We start from the raw sequence: 15,287 nt of genomic DNA, 5'->3' as shown, positions 1-15,287 counted from the left end.
TTTTTTAAAAAAAAATATGATTTTATTGTTTGCTTTTATCAGAGTTTTTAAGAAACAGTTTTTACATTTTTATTTGTAAACTGCATAGATATCATCTACTGAGTTAGATATAAGTTAAATTTAAAAATCCAACCTTTTAGTCATAGTCATTAATTTCAATAAGTTTCCTCGGAGTAGAACTAGTATTGGATGCAACCCAATATGAATTTATTATGTATTTATTTACTGAATTTATATAGCTGCCCCATAGCATAAGTTATCTGAAACAGAATTCCACCAAAAGTAATATTTTGTAACATTTTCAAAATTCTGCAAGAATCAAAATGGAATCCATCACTGTCAGCTTACCAATGGATAGACTGCCTAATAAAATTCAAATATGTAAGATTTACATATTAAGGGTTTGCATTATGAATGAATAATGAATATTTTAAGAGTAAGCTACGGGTCATCCTACCAGATGCAACAGTAATCCACTAAAATTGCAGTTAAAAGATTAACTCTGATATTAACAGTGTCAATTACCGGTATATCAAGAGGGGAGAAATATTAAAGGGACTTGGTACTTCTGAAAATTTATTCCTGCAGCAATAAGAAAGTCACTGACCCATTCAGTGTCTGCCTTTCTGCTGTCTAACACTGGACCTGTTGAAGAAAGTGTATTGCCTAATAGATGTTTAATTTAATTACTATACTTAGCATTCGTGCACCACTTTTTCCAACGTGCTTGAAACGCTTCTCATACACTGTAAATAGCCTTCACAACAAGCTCTGTAGTGTAGGCCCATGCTATCATTCCAATAAAGAGGGCTGAAACAGAGATAGTGGTTCAATGTTAATTCTACAAAGACCAATAAGTCAATCATCATGCAAAATTTGGCTACCATATCTTAGAGGTGTCTTACGGTATCTTACGTATCTTAGACACCTATGGGAAACTTCCAGTGTGTGGAGAACACATTTTTTTCCAAAATGTATAGCAGAAGATTCTCCTGTCCTCTGCTACTGCTACATCTACTGCACAAATATTTTCATTCTGATTTTTATTTTAGTCAATAAGCATTTGAACTGAACTGCTTTGGAAATTATAACTGGAGTTTTTTAAAATAATGCAAAATGTAAATTGGGTTCATTATTAGTGTTAGAGCAGTAATACTATTTTCATGTGTAAAATACTTGTGAAATATTAGAGAGGACAAGATTATCTCTGAATATGTAAGGTACCGATTGCACTGAATGATGAAAAGACAATCAAAAGTGATCAGTCTTTGTGCATAACTGCACGGGACTCATTTGCACCATGTTTGAATAATACTTTTCATAAAATTACAGCCTAAGACCAAATGGTGCTGGATGGAGGACCTCATAGCTAGGGATAGGAGAGTTTGGTTCATACTGTTACAAAGGTTATGCACCACCACTAAACTCTGCTGAGTAGAATCAGGATTTCAGGGGGTTCCAGGCATTCAACCAAGGGTTGTGTTTCCATTGGGAAAATCAAGGCATTGGATTAGGCCAATGTCTAATCTAGTTCACCACCCTGTTTTCACAGTGGCCAAGCAGACACCTATGGGAAACTTCCAATTAGGACCTGAGCTCAAGAGCGCTCTCTTCCTGCAGTTTCCAGCAACTGGTATTCAGAAGCATTTCTTCTGAAGTAGAGCAGAGCTATCCTGAAATGAATCAGCATGACCAACACCCAAAATCTTGCAGGTATAAATAGTGCTGAAGGTGGGGTTGCATATGACCACTCCAATAGCATAACGAGCACCATCAATATGAACACACAATAAAAAGGACATTTGGAGGGGCTCCCAGAGACTTTTGATGTCCCCAGGTGTACCGTCTCCCTCATTTGTTTTTATGCTTTCCTTTGTGCTGCCTTCCGTGATCTTGTGTCTGCATTCAGGCTTGGCTCTGTAAACCTAGTCTTAAGCTTAAGGCCTTGATCATCTCCCTTTGGTACTGATGCTTGTTTGGAAAAGCTGGACAGCAGCAGCTTGGATCTGGCTAGCAGTGAGCTGGTTTGCTTGGCAGAATGCTTGACTGCTGCTACTTTGGGAATAACACAGACTGCCTGTGTGCTTGCTCCTTCAACCTTGCCATTCCTGCTCCACCTGTTCCCTTATTAAGAAAATATAGTGTTACAAAGTCACCATAAATCTCTAGTGTGCTCATCTATATTTTCCTAAGGTGTCTCAATGCATAGCATTGAGCTTTTTAGCTAAAGGGCTTTACCGCTCCTGGAAGCTTTCATAATAATAATAATTATTATTATTTTAAGTCTGAGCTGTCCCTTCAGCTGCTTTAGTTCATAAAGCTTAGTCAAGTGTTGGTTAGTCTTAGGCTCCCTTCCAATTGGCTAGTAGACTTCAGCTCAGGGCCAAATTATCAATCTTGCAGAATGCAGGTAGTCCATGATCCTATTCTGTGTTGAGCACTTTACAAGATCTTCTTTTATGCCAATCTCAAGGATGACATTTTGGGGTAGAGAGGAAGGAAGGTTTGCACTAGGAAGACTAGAAGGCTCTGTCAATTTTGGTTCTCCCATTTTCTCATTTTTCCAATCTTAAATTCACTTCTCCATATTTCTGAAGCAGTCTGCAGATTTTTTAAAACAAAATCCTCATGAAAATTAGCATTTAGTGCAAATTTCTCCTAACAAACAGATTTTTGCATGCAGTTTTAACTAAATTTTAAATCTATAAATCAAACTAATTTTTGCAAATGATTGATTTTTGTGTGTTTATTTTCTCTTAATATATTCATTTTTATGTGCACTTTTCCCTAATACATGAATTTTTGGTAAACATTATTTGGTTGAAGAACCGCATTGCAAAATTCAGAAAAGTGTGGATTTCGAAGGACAGTTGTTTCAATTCTCATGTTGCTTTGGAAAGTGTGGATTTGATAAAGTCACCTTTAAATGTGAACTCAAATAAATTTCTTCCCATCCCTTAAAGGTAAAGGTAAAGGGACCCCTGACCATTATGTCCAGTCATGACCGACTCTGGGGTTGCGGCGCTCATCTCACTTTATTGGCAAAGGGAGCCGGCGTACAGCTTCTGGGTCATGTGGCCAGCATGACTAAGCCACTTCTGGCGAACCAGAGCAGCGCACGGAAACGCCGTTTACCTTCCCGCCTGAGTGGTACCTATTTATCTACTTGCACTTTGACGTGCTTTCGAACTGCTAGGTTGGCAGGAATCCCATCCCTTAGTTTGCACTAATCCACCTTCATGTGACAAAGGAACAGTAAGTAAATCGTGTTCTAGATACTGAAGCTGTCAAATAAGATAATGGTTAGCAACTGCCAAACTTCAAACCAAATTTGGTTCGTGAAGAGCAGTTGCTAAGCTTGTCTTTGTTCATGCTACAGCAACTCCCTGTAAGCCACATGGGGTCGATGGCATTGGCTGGCAATCAAGAAAGCCCATGCATTGTTTTGGGTTTTTTACTCCTTCTTTGGGGGAGGCAACATAAAAAGCAGCGTTGTATCAGATCCTTGCCAGTCTCTCTCCCTGTATTCTCTGCTCTGACTAGCAGCTGCTCTCCAGGGTCTCAAACATTGGGTCTTCCACCTTATCGGCTACCTGATCTTTTCAATTGGAAATGTCAGGGATTGTACCTGGGACATTCTGCATGCTCAGGTCCATCCAGGCAGTTTTAAACTACGGGACTAGATAGCCCAATTCAACTTTTTGCAGAACAGCAGCATATACCTCAAATGGCACTGGACTCACACATTAACGCAGGTAAGGAGGACAAGTGTGGGCTTTACTGCCCTTCAAGCCATCCATTCAGATGTTGGAACTCAGCATAGATTAGCCCCAAATCAGATATGCAGGTCCCCAAAATCTGAAATGGGGAAGCTGCCTAGCTATTCTGAAGCAACTGGGATATCAGTCCTTAGCTGTGGGCACAGGTGGGGATATCGGGGTTCACATCTCATTTTCCTTTTTCTGTGCAGTTTATCCTGCAATAGATCCATAGTGTCCAAACTTTCTTCTTTCAGGGATTCTCTTAGTTTGTGTTCCAAAGAACACTTGCATATGTGTCAGAGTATTGGGGGGGCATATTCTAGGGTACACACAATTAACATGGCGCCCTGGCCAGGCTTATTAGGCTTCCCTGTTGCCTTGCATGAGTGAGGATCACACCCAGAGATGATAAGCCCCTTGGGCTATGCACTGCAGGGGGAGACAGGTAGTGCCGAACAAGCTGTCCCTCCAGAAAGGATGTCTGCCATGATTGAGGAATGCCTGGGCTCAAACAACAGTTTGGAAACCAATGAAGTAGGAGGAGAGCTGGTTTTACTGCCTCCCCATGCATTTCCCTGACATACCAAGGATACTATTAACAAAGGCTTCCTGCCCTCAGGAAAGGCACAGCTCCATTTTGTTAAGATTACAAAATGGAGGTGTGCCCTTCCTAAGGGTAAGAACTTCTCTGAGGGGAGCTGGGAGGTAAAGTCAGACTATTTATATTCACAGCTGGCTAAGGTGTTCCTGGGGGCCATGGACAACCAACACGAGCAGGTGAAGACAGGAAAATCCTTTAATTTACACTACAGACTGATTACACTACACTAAATAACCAGTGAATTCCAGGACTACAGTGACCAGAGTTCTTTCATTTTGCTTGCCCTCCAACAGCACCAGAATGACAAACCCTGAAACTGTAGCTTTTTTTTTTCAGTAGTTTGTTGCAGCAAAGTCCCAGGCTGGATCCAGACACATCAAAGAAGCGTTTCAGTTAAATGTGTTTTAAATTTTGTATGAGAAATCAGGTTGGCAAAAACAGAACTCCACAGCGCCATCTGGCGTCATAGTGTTAGAAAATGCATATAAAGCACTTTTATTTTGCCAATGTAGCTGAGTCCCCTGTTGCTCATATCCTGGCTAGTTTTCTCATAGTAAGAAGGAGAGAATGACAGGTTCTATGGGTAGAGTCCTGTCCCAGTGCTGCATCACGTTATGATTTTTGTACATCTGAAAATGTGACTACAACCAGGTGCATTTCTAGGTAGGCAACTAAACTAGTTGGAAACAGGCCCATGAAAAAGAATTGCATATGCTAATTTGTATGCATAGATGCCTCTAGTCTAGACGGATTAAGCCATAGTTAATCCCAGTTTGTCAGATGCAGACAAAATGTCAATGTATAATGCATCAAAAATTGAAGTGAAAGCATCAAAAATTGGGAAGAACTTTCTGACCATAACAGTGGATCAGACTACCTTGGAAGGTGGTAGCCTTTCCTTTATTGGATGTTTTCAAGCAGAGGTTGGATGGCCATATGTCTGGGATTTCTGCATTGCAGGGGGTTGGTCTAGATGACCCTTGGAATCCCTTCCAATTCTACAGTTCTAGGATTCCATTATGCAGACTCTCTTTGTGGCTACGCTGAAGGGAAAGAGGGGAAGGAGGAGCTAATGAACCCAGGGATAGGCTAATCTTAGTTACATTAAAAAATAAACCATTATATCTGAATGCAGGCACTATTTGGAGTAAACCTAAAATGAGAATTTTACTGGGCTCAATTTTCCATCTTTAGTATGCCTATCTTTCCCTGAAAGATGCCTGTGACCAGTTTCATGCAATTATCTCACATGTGTGCTTATAAATGATTTATTAAGATCTTCATCGGCTAGATATTTTAATCTGTCCTAATTAAAACTGGCAGAGGGGGAAGAGCCAGTGTGCTTTCCATAATTATGCCCTCAGCCATTGCTCAGCCACCATTTGCAATCGTGGCCTTGTGTTGAGACATCAAAAATGTTCTAAAGAAATAGATGATTATGGTTTTAATTGTTACTAATTACAGATATTGTTCTAGGGTTTTAGGCGAACCATGCTTTGTGGTTTCTCTCACAGAAGGGTGTTTTACAAGCATAATTTGTTACAGACATTTCAATTTTAATGGAAAAATCCAATCCTAAAACTACGGAACATATAGCCAAGTTCCTCACTGTAACCATCAAAACTAGGCCACTCATGTTAAAGGGGAGATAAGTTCTGAGTTAAAGCCGTTTAAAAACTATTTTTGATTGTGCTTTTCGAAATAAGAGTATAACAAAATCCACCATCTGTGCGCATGTATATTGTGTTCTTCTCTGCTGTGATTGTCATGATAACCTTATATTGTATTTCAGGGGTTGCAAACCTGATGCCTGCAAAAGCTTTCACTGGTGCCTCTGGGCAGGTGGCCCAAACTCTAAGCTTCATTTTAAACCAAGTAAGTTTCTAGGCCTCATGGAAAGAAAGTTATGGGGCACAATGTGCAGGTAATCTCTAAGCAATTCCTGTGACGTGAGAGTGAGTGTGGGGCTGCCACTTTGAATATTTTTCTTGGTACAGAGTAATGCTCCTTGTTGCTATTAAAGAGCAACAGCATCAATGTATACAAAACCAATATTGTATGATGTCCAAAATCAGAACCAGCAGGACATAGCTGACTTCCTATGGTAAGGATGAGGTTCTGAGGGAAGGTTCTCTAATTTTGTGTTATGACATGCTGCCCTTCCCCAGCATAGCAGCTTTTTGTTTTTGTTTTTTGGTAACTGGTGCCCACAGCACCCTCCCAAAATTCAAAGTGTGCCCACTGGTCCAAAAAGGTTGTATCTGACTTATATTGTCTGTAGACCAGGTACATTATTACATGCAAATTTGTTGTTGTTTAGTCGTTTAGTCGTGACCCCATGGACCAGAGCACGCCAGGCACTCCTGTCTTCCACTGCCTCCCGCAGTTTGGTCAAACTCATGCTGGTAGCTTTGAGAACACTATCCAACCATCTCATCCTCTGTCGTCCCCTTCTCCTTGTGCCCTCCATCTTTCCCAACATCAGGGTCTTTTCCAGGGAGTCTTCTCTTCTCATTAGGTGGCCAGAGTATTGGAGCCTCAGCTTCAGGATCTGTCCTTCCAGTGAGCACTCAGGCTTGATTTCCTTAAGAATGGATAGGTTTGATCTTCTTGCAGTCCGTGGGACTCTCAAGAGTCTCCTCCAGCACCATAATTCAAAAGCATAAATTCTTCAGCGATCAGCCTTCTTTATGGTCCAGCTCTCACTTCCATACATCACTACTGGGAAAATCATAGCTTTTACTATACGGACCTTACATGCACATATGAACTGCTTCTGTGGCCCTGGTCCTCATTTGGCTTATGAACATCCTGTGAGAAAGATTATGACCTATGTGTAAGGGTGGATCACTTAGTGTTCAGCTGAGCCCAGTTGACATGATGAGCTCAATGGAGGGCCCGCCCAATACATTTGGCTGTCTGAGGTGGAGTAGGAAATGACACACATATACCAAGTGCACACATCCAACACATACCAATTCTCTTCCAAGATGGAAGAGAAATTCACTTCAGTTTGCATTTAAGTACAAACTTACCTAATTCACACTTTTCCAAACTATACAAGAACCGAAACCCAGTTATGCTTTCAAATTCACACATCTCAGAATTTTGCAGTGCAGTTCTCCAGCCTAATGATGAGTACAGAAATGCATATGAAGCAAATATTAAGGGAAATTGCCCTGCAAAAATGTGTATATTAGGCAAAATTGCATGCAAAAGTGTATGTTAGAAGAAATTCAGATGAAAATGCTGGTGAATTTTCACAGGAAGTTAATTTTTCAAACTTTGCAGACTGATGTGGAAACATGAAAAAGTGAATTTAATACTGGAAAAATTAGAAATGGAAATGGACAGAATTGCTCATCCCTTGTGCACTGAACCAGTCTCGAGGTAGAAAACCCCACATGTGCTTCCCCTTCCTGCCAATACTAATGGATATTTATATTCGAATTATTTCCAAATATTTATATTTAGGGAAACACCAAGCCATGTACAAAATTTGCAAAGCACACAATATAAATCTTAGTAAGGCAACATAAAGCACAATATAAAAAACCTGCTTAGCCCCATACACACACAGAGAGAGAGAGAGAGAGAGAGAGAGAGATTGAGAAATGGCTCTGGGAAGTCTGTGTAAACAAATGAGCTTTCAACATTTGCCAAAGACTAAAAATCATTGGTGCGTGTCGAATATTCCACCTAGAGGGGTGCCACCACACTAAATGTCCTGCTTTGAACAACCACAGAGTGGAACTCAGTTGCATATGGCATAGTTTCAGATAATTTCCAGAACTGGGCAAGTCTAGTGATTGGGCAATGTGCCAGCTGGAAATGTTGGAAGCTATAGCTAAATGGGGGAGGCACCAGGTAAAGGATGCTCAAGGGCTATTTGTTGTTTTATGTAACTGGGAGTGGACTAGGGCCTCATGGACTTGAGCCATTTCCCATTCTCACTGAAGAACCTCCAGGAAAAACAGTTGCATTTACAGCAAGGATCATTTCCCATTCCACCATCCCTTTCATCAACATTGACGTTACCCCATGTTGGAAAAAATACAGAATTTTAATGTTTGTCTGATGGCGCTGGGATTGTTGTTTTTTCCAGGTATGTATCTTCCTGTAGACATGTGAAGGGGCCTAACACATTGTCAATATTCACATTAATTACATAGAATTTAGTGCATCAGCAAAAATGTAGTTGGAATTTAAGAACAGTCCATCTGTCAATCCAGTCTAATGAACTTTATTGATTATTACTAATATCATTTATTGGATTTCTTACCCGCCCTTTACCATAAGGTCCAAGGGACAACTTACACCAATATAAAGATTCAATATAAATATCTGTTGTTGTTTTTACAGTAAATGATAGAATGGATCCTATATTTCAGGTATCAAAGGCCAAGGTGAAGAGGCTCCATTTTGTCTATTGGGCAGTCTTGCACATCTCCCATTAATTTCTGTGTGACTGGATTGGAAGAATTTAAGAACAAGGGAAGCTGTCTTATTCCAGGTCAGAGCATTGGTCTATCTAGCCCACTGGTGTCTACCATGAATGGCAGCAGCTTTCCAGGGTCTTAGACAGCTAGAGGTCCTTCCTGTCATCTGTTCCTACAGTGGTAATCCATCTTTTTCAGCTCAAGGGCCATATTCCCTTTAAGACAACCTTCCAAAGACAAGGGCTGGGCCAGAGGCTAAAGAGGGAGAGCAATTAATGTACATTTTACCTGTGGGGCAACATAACTTACCTAGACTGGAATGTCTTTGGCATTAATCCAGTACCTGCAGAGAACCTGGTTTTGCTTATCTATTTCCTCTCCCTCCTAGTACATGCTAAGGATAGGCAGATCTCTAGGCTTCTCGTAAGAGGGAGCCCAAGTTTAAAATTAAGGGATTTCCTCTTATGCTCACCACAAAGATACGTTTTAGTACAGTGGTACCTCGGGTTACAGACACTTCAGGTTACAGACTCCGCTAACCCAGAAATAGTACCTCGGGTTAAGAACTTTGCTTCAGGATGAGAACAGAAATCGTGCTCCAGCGGCGCAGCAGCAGTGGGAGGCCCCATTAGCTAAAGTGGTACCTCAAATTAAGAATAGTTTCAGGTTAAGAACGGACCTCCAGAACGAATTACCGGTAAGTTCTTAACCTGAGGTAGCACTGTACTAGGAACCAGCTCGCACTCCTTTCACACATAAAAATCCAGTCCTGGTTTCCCCTCCCCACAGCTAAGCTTTCATTTCAGCAGTTTAATTTAGTGGGGGAGATTTAGTCTTTGCTGTTGCTACAACTGCTATCCTGTTGGGAATCAGCATGTCTTGCTAATCTTCTGCAAATAACCCCGAGAATATACCTTCTGCCCTTCCTGTGTTAAGGCACCAAAAACGAGCACAGGAAGCTTTCAGCTAGACATACCCTAAAGGCAGTCAAAATGGAATGAATGGGTTTTTGGTGCTGTTGGTTTTCTTTTGTTTTTTGCACAACGGGGCAGAGAAGAGGCAACTGCATACAATAGCTTGGCTTCTTCCTCCTCATCCCCATCCTTCTTATTCAGGAAGCTTAAGGTCCATAGTCTCAGCTGGCAGTATAAGTTGAAATCAGGTTTTTTAGGGCCCTTGCCAAGTCATCCTCTATGGACCCCCACCCATCCAGGCTCAGGGAGCCTATAGCCTCACTGCAGCCAGTCCAGGGGACTTGTTAGTGGCCCCTGCTGGGTTGAAGGCAGTTGTCCAGCCATGCTGACCCTTGAGACCAGCTGTTCATCATAGAATTGTAGAGTTGGAAAGAATCCTGAGGGTCATCTAGTCCAACTCCCTGCAATGTAGGATTATCAACTAAACTAAAGCATCCATAATAAGAAGCTTTTCTTGACATGTCAAACTCAGCATTGGTTCAGAGAGGAAGCTCACTGGAATTCTGTCCTCATTGGGGCTGGCTGGGTTCTTGCCGACTGGGGTGGCGATATATGTGACCTGTTGGGTCTTGTAAAAAACCACAGAGAGTTGCCTCATCTCATAGATAGAATTCCACAGGAACAGAGCAGAACACTTAACCTTTCTGATCTTGATTAGCTTCCACTGAAGCTTAACCATGGGCGACAAGCAAAAGCTACATCAGATAAGCTTGCCTGATAATAAGAACTTTTCCAGGCACTTTAAAGGGACATGCCAAAGGAGGAACAGTGAAAACATAAAGGTAAAGGTAAAGGTCTGACCATTAGGTCCAGTCGTGTCCAAGTCTGGGGTTGCGACGCTCATCTCGCTTTATTGGCTGAGGGAGCCGGCATACAGCTTCCGGGTCATGTGGCCAGCATGACTAAGCCGCTTCTGACAAACCAGAGCAGCGCACGGAAACAGTGTTTATCTTCCCGCCGGAGTGGTACCTATTTATATACTTGCACTTTGACGTGCTTTCGAACTGCTAGGTTGGTAGGAGCAGGAACCGAGCAACGGGAGCTCACCCCGTTGTGGGGCTTCGAACTGCCAACCTTCTGATCAGCAAGTCCTAGGCTCTGTGGTTTAACCAACAAACCTTGACTCATTTAATCTGCCTCTTCCTACAAATGTCACTCTAAGAGTATGTTCACATTAGCAGCTTAAAACATTTTCCCGGCTGCATTTCAAGCCACATTTGCATGTTATTCACATCAGAGAGGGGTAGTTAGCCAGTGGTGACTAGTAGGGTATAAGACATGGAGACTAACAGCAGATGGAGCTAGAGCCCATGACAGGCAGACACAACTAGTTCTCATTTTGCAGCCATCCTCCTTTCTGCTGAGTTCTAAAAGAGTAATACTAAGTAGGAGGAAGCTGGGAGCCAATGCCAGTCCCTGAACTGGTTGTAAGCAAGAAGGCAGGTGGGTTTGAAAGAATCAAGACCGAGGTGGAAGGGGCACCCCATTTACTCCAATGGAGCAGCCTCTACTGGCATTGGCATGGATGGGGAACCTGTGGTCCTCCTGGTGCAGTTGGACTGCAACTCCTACCAGCCCCAGAGAGCCACAAGCTCATGAGTCCTCTATAAAAGAATAGCTTGAAAACATGCATTCTCACTAAGAAGAGTGGATTACTTCAGTGACGCAAACACTTAATGCAGGGATGGAGAAACAGCAGCCCTCCATACGTGGTTCATTTTCAGCTCCCATCATCCCCAGCCTTGCTGACTGGGTCTGATGGGATGTGGAGTACAACAGTATCTGCAGGGCCCTATTTTAACACTATAAAACAGAAAATGGATCTATTTGGCTGATTCCTGGTGAGGTTCTTTTTTATCTTGGAGTATTTGCTTTGCATATGCATACGTACCACACACACACACACACACACACACACACACACACACCAGTTAAACATTACATTCAGAAGAGCATTAAGATTAAACAGAATTAAGTTGCCACCGCTTTTAAATGGCTTAGAATTTAAGAGTTTTAAAATAAGGTTTTATATTAATACCTAAGCCCTTTATGGAACTTATTATGTTTAGGAAGTTGGTATTGCAAAGGCATTATCTTTTCTCTGTATTTTCACTATAACCTGGTTGGGAAGGGGGAGAGCAGTGTGCAAAATAATCAGGCAATTTTGTGCCATGAAAATCTGCTTTGGAAGAGTCTGAAGTACAGTATTTGAAGATGTGAAAGGATACAATTCATGAAAGATGTAAGCTCTCTATTTCATAGAATCATAGGGCAATTATAGAGTAGGAAGGGACCCTGATTATCATCTAGTCCAACCCCCTGCAATGCAGGAATACACAGGGATCGAACCTGCAACCTTGGCATTATCAGCGCTGCTCTCTAACTAACTGAGCATATATACCAAGTACAGTCTGTACTCGTCCAGCTTAGGTTTTTGCAGGTGGTTTGCAGTGTGTGGGCCACTAGAAGCAGGCAGATGGATATAGTACAAGTAGGGGAGAAATTCAGTTCCGCTTGAATTCTAATGTGAATCTACCTAATTCATGCTTTCCAAAACAATCTGCAAACTAAAACACAGGTATTCTTTGAAACTCACACTTCTGCAAATTTTGCGATTCAGTTCTTCAAACAAATAATGTATAAAATGTTTTAATGCATAAAAATACATTAGTGAAAATAATATAAAAATGCATTATATTAGGGGAAACTGCACACATAAATGTGTACATTTGGAGAAATCTGCACTAAAAATGCTGGTGAATTTTCATGAGAACTTTTTTTTTAATGTACACTGTTGCAGAAATGTGCAGAACTGAACTTAAAACTGGAGAGAAAAAAACAAACTGGGTGAAACCAAAATTGACAGGTTCATCCATGCTTAAGTACAAGTCTTAGGTATTTGGACAGGTCCCCTAACTACTGCTTCTTCACCAGAGCTTCTACTTTTGATGAAGTGCTCCTGTTTAGCAGAGATAGTGCTGTATGTGGAAATGTACTCATAGACCAGGGCAGCAGCATGGGGGGGAAATAGGTTAGTGCAGCCAGCATGAGCCTCTCAGGTGCAGGAAATCAAACCTATCACCGAAGGAATAGTTTTTAATGATATTTTTTATCATTTTATCTCCCCATTTTCTGTGGATTGGTTTTATGGACACACCACTTAGAAATGCAAATAACTAATCAGTATATCAAAGTATTTAATTATGTAATTTATTATTATTAAGCAGTAAGATTCTATTTATTAGAAGAAATGCCTTAGCATATAACACAAATATAACAAGTGCCACAAGCATGCCACCCTAACCATTCAAAACTGCATAGGTTGAGGTTATTGGTCCACCACTTTTCACAGACAAACCGTGCAGAAAACATATGGCAAAAGCTGACACAAAAATTGTATTTCAGTAGAGAGAGACAAAAGCTAGTACAGTGGTACCTCGGGTTACAGACGCTTCAGGTTACAGACTCCGCTAACCCAGAAATAGTACCTTGGGTTAAGAACTTTGCTTCAGGATGAGAACAGAAATCATGCGGCGGTGACACGGCGGCAGTAGGAGGCCCCATTAACTAAAGTGGTACCTCAAGTTAAGAACCTCCAGAACAAATTAAGTTCTTAACCCGAGGTACCACTGTAGTTTGGTAAACTGCTTTTACAAACTAGCAAAGTAAAAGGATTACAGTTCCTCAATTTGTTTAAGAACCCATCCGGTGTCAAAAAACCCCCCACATGCTTTTCCCCAAGCGTACAACCCAGTTACAGGACCACCACACTCCTGTTCAAGGATTTGCCTCAGAGCAAACAGTGTTCATGCCAATTAGGAGCTTTTTAACAGGAAACTCAGCTAACCTTTTCTCAGCCTCTGCTCTCAGTCACTCTTCTCAGAATTTCCCGCCCTGGTCTGTTTTCTTTTGTAAAAAGTCCCCTCATTTAATTGGATATGCTCCAGATGCTATACACCTGTACAAGCTGACACTAATTAGACTGGACAAATAGGACATTTGTGTAGACCAAGAAGGAGTCAAGAGAGATAACTACTTATCCTTGTAAGATGATTTATACAGCTTTAAATCTTCCCAGAACATTTATAGGGAGGAATGGGGAGCCTGTGGCCCTCCATACATTGCTGGACTCCAACTCCCATCATTCCTGGCCCATGAGCAAAGCTGGCTGAAGCTGATGGGAGATGGAATCCAACAACATCAGGAAGGCCACTGGTTCCCCATCCCTGAAGTATAGGGCAAAATACACACGCATACAGCTGTAGCTTTATTTATTTATTGTACTCACCAATCTGTGTCACAAAATCAAAGTTTTGTGGGTGACTTCAATTGCTAGGGTCCCAGTCTCAGGAGGTGGAAGGAAGCCTCTTAGCAAAACGCTCCCAGAGATAGGAAGGGCTGCAGGTACAGTCCAGGCCAAACAAACCAAGGTTAAGCACAGAAATACCATCTAGGTTCAAAACACAATCCAGAGGCAAAGTCATGTAATGAGGAGTTCAGGCAAGGTACAGCACAGCAAGGAGAGGTGAGCGGAAATAAGCAGCAAGGTTCCAGAAGATTGTGTCATTTTCAACAGCTGGAAGACTCAAGAGGGAAACCCCAAACCCAGCTGCTTGTAGCGAAGGTGTTTCAGGGATTGCTTACTCACGAGCCACACAATGGCTGTAGGCACATGCTAGGCCATCGTTCTGCAGCTTGGTCCTTTTGCCACTCCTGTTCTGGAGGGCTGGGGGGTGAGCCCACCTCTTCCCCAGACAACTCCAAGCCTTCTTCAGCAGGGATCTCCCTTAAGGGAATCCTCAGCTCTGGTTCCAGAGGGTCCTGCCTGCTCCTCAAGAGCCTTGGCCTGTGGTCTGTGGTGTGGTTCATCCTCTGAGGACTCCGAGTCCAGTCAGGGCCTGCCGTGGCGACTATTGACCTGAAGGGCAAGTCAGCCCACAAACCTTGGAGGAAGTTGCTTTGTTAGTCAACCATCAGTTCAGTTTGCTCAGAGCCATGTTCTCCCTCACAGGAAACAGCAGCCCCACTCACAAAGCAGCCCTCCCAGTTGTAGGCCAGGCAAAGGCCTTTTGCTGTCTGAGGTGAAGGACAAGTTGGTTCTCCCACTTAGCAGGGTGACTGGAATAAAGCTGGCAGTCCAGAGAAAAAAAAGAAAGTAATAATACTTCATAATCTGAATAGAAACTTGAGGAAAAGTAAACTAGAGGTCAAGCCTACATAAATGAGGAAAACTGCTTCAGAACTCTCTTTCCCTCCAGTTCCAACGATCAAATAACAGTCTTCCTCATAGCTAAATCCCAGCTGACTACAATCTCCAGCCAATTAGAATCAGCTGCCATCCAGAACAATAACAGAATTAACTCCTTAAGTTACTTTCTTAATGGTCCCTGCTATTGTGCTTCCAAGACAATGGTCTCCACTGCAAATGAGGCTGCATTTATGGTTGCATTAACTCTTGTCAACTTTCTGTCCCATAGTATTTCCTGCCCAAGGCCTCATTCTGCCTCATGGT

Source organism: Podarcis pityusensis (genome assembly GCF_964106645.2).
Source record: "Podarcis pityusensis genome assembly, chromosome: 10".
Taxonomy (NCBI): Eukaryota; Metazoa; Chordata; class Lepidosauria; order Squamata; family Lacertidae; genus Podarcis; species Podarcis pityusensis.
This window is presented reverse-complemented; position numbering follows the sequence as displayed.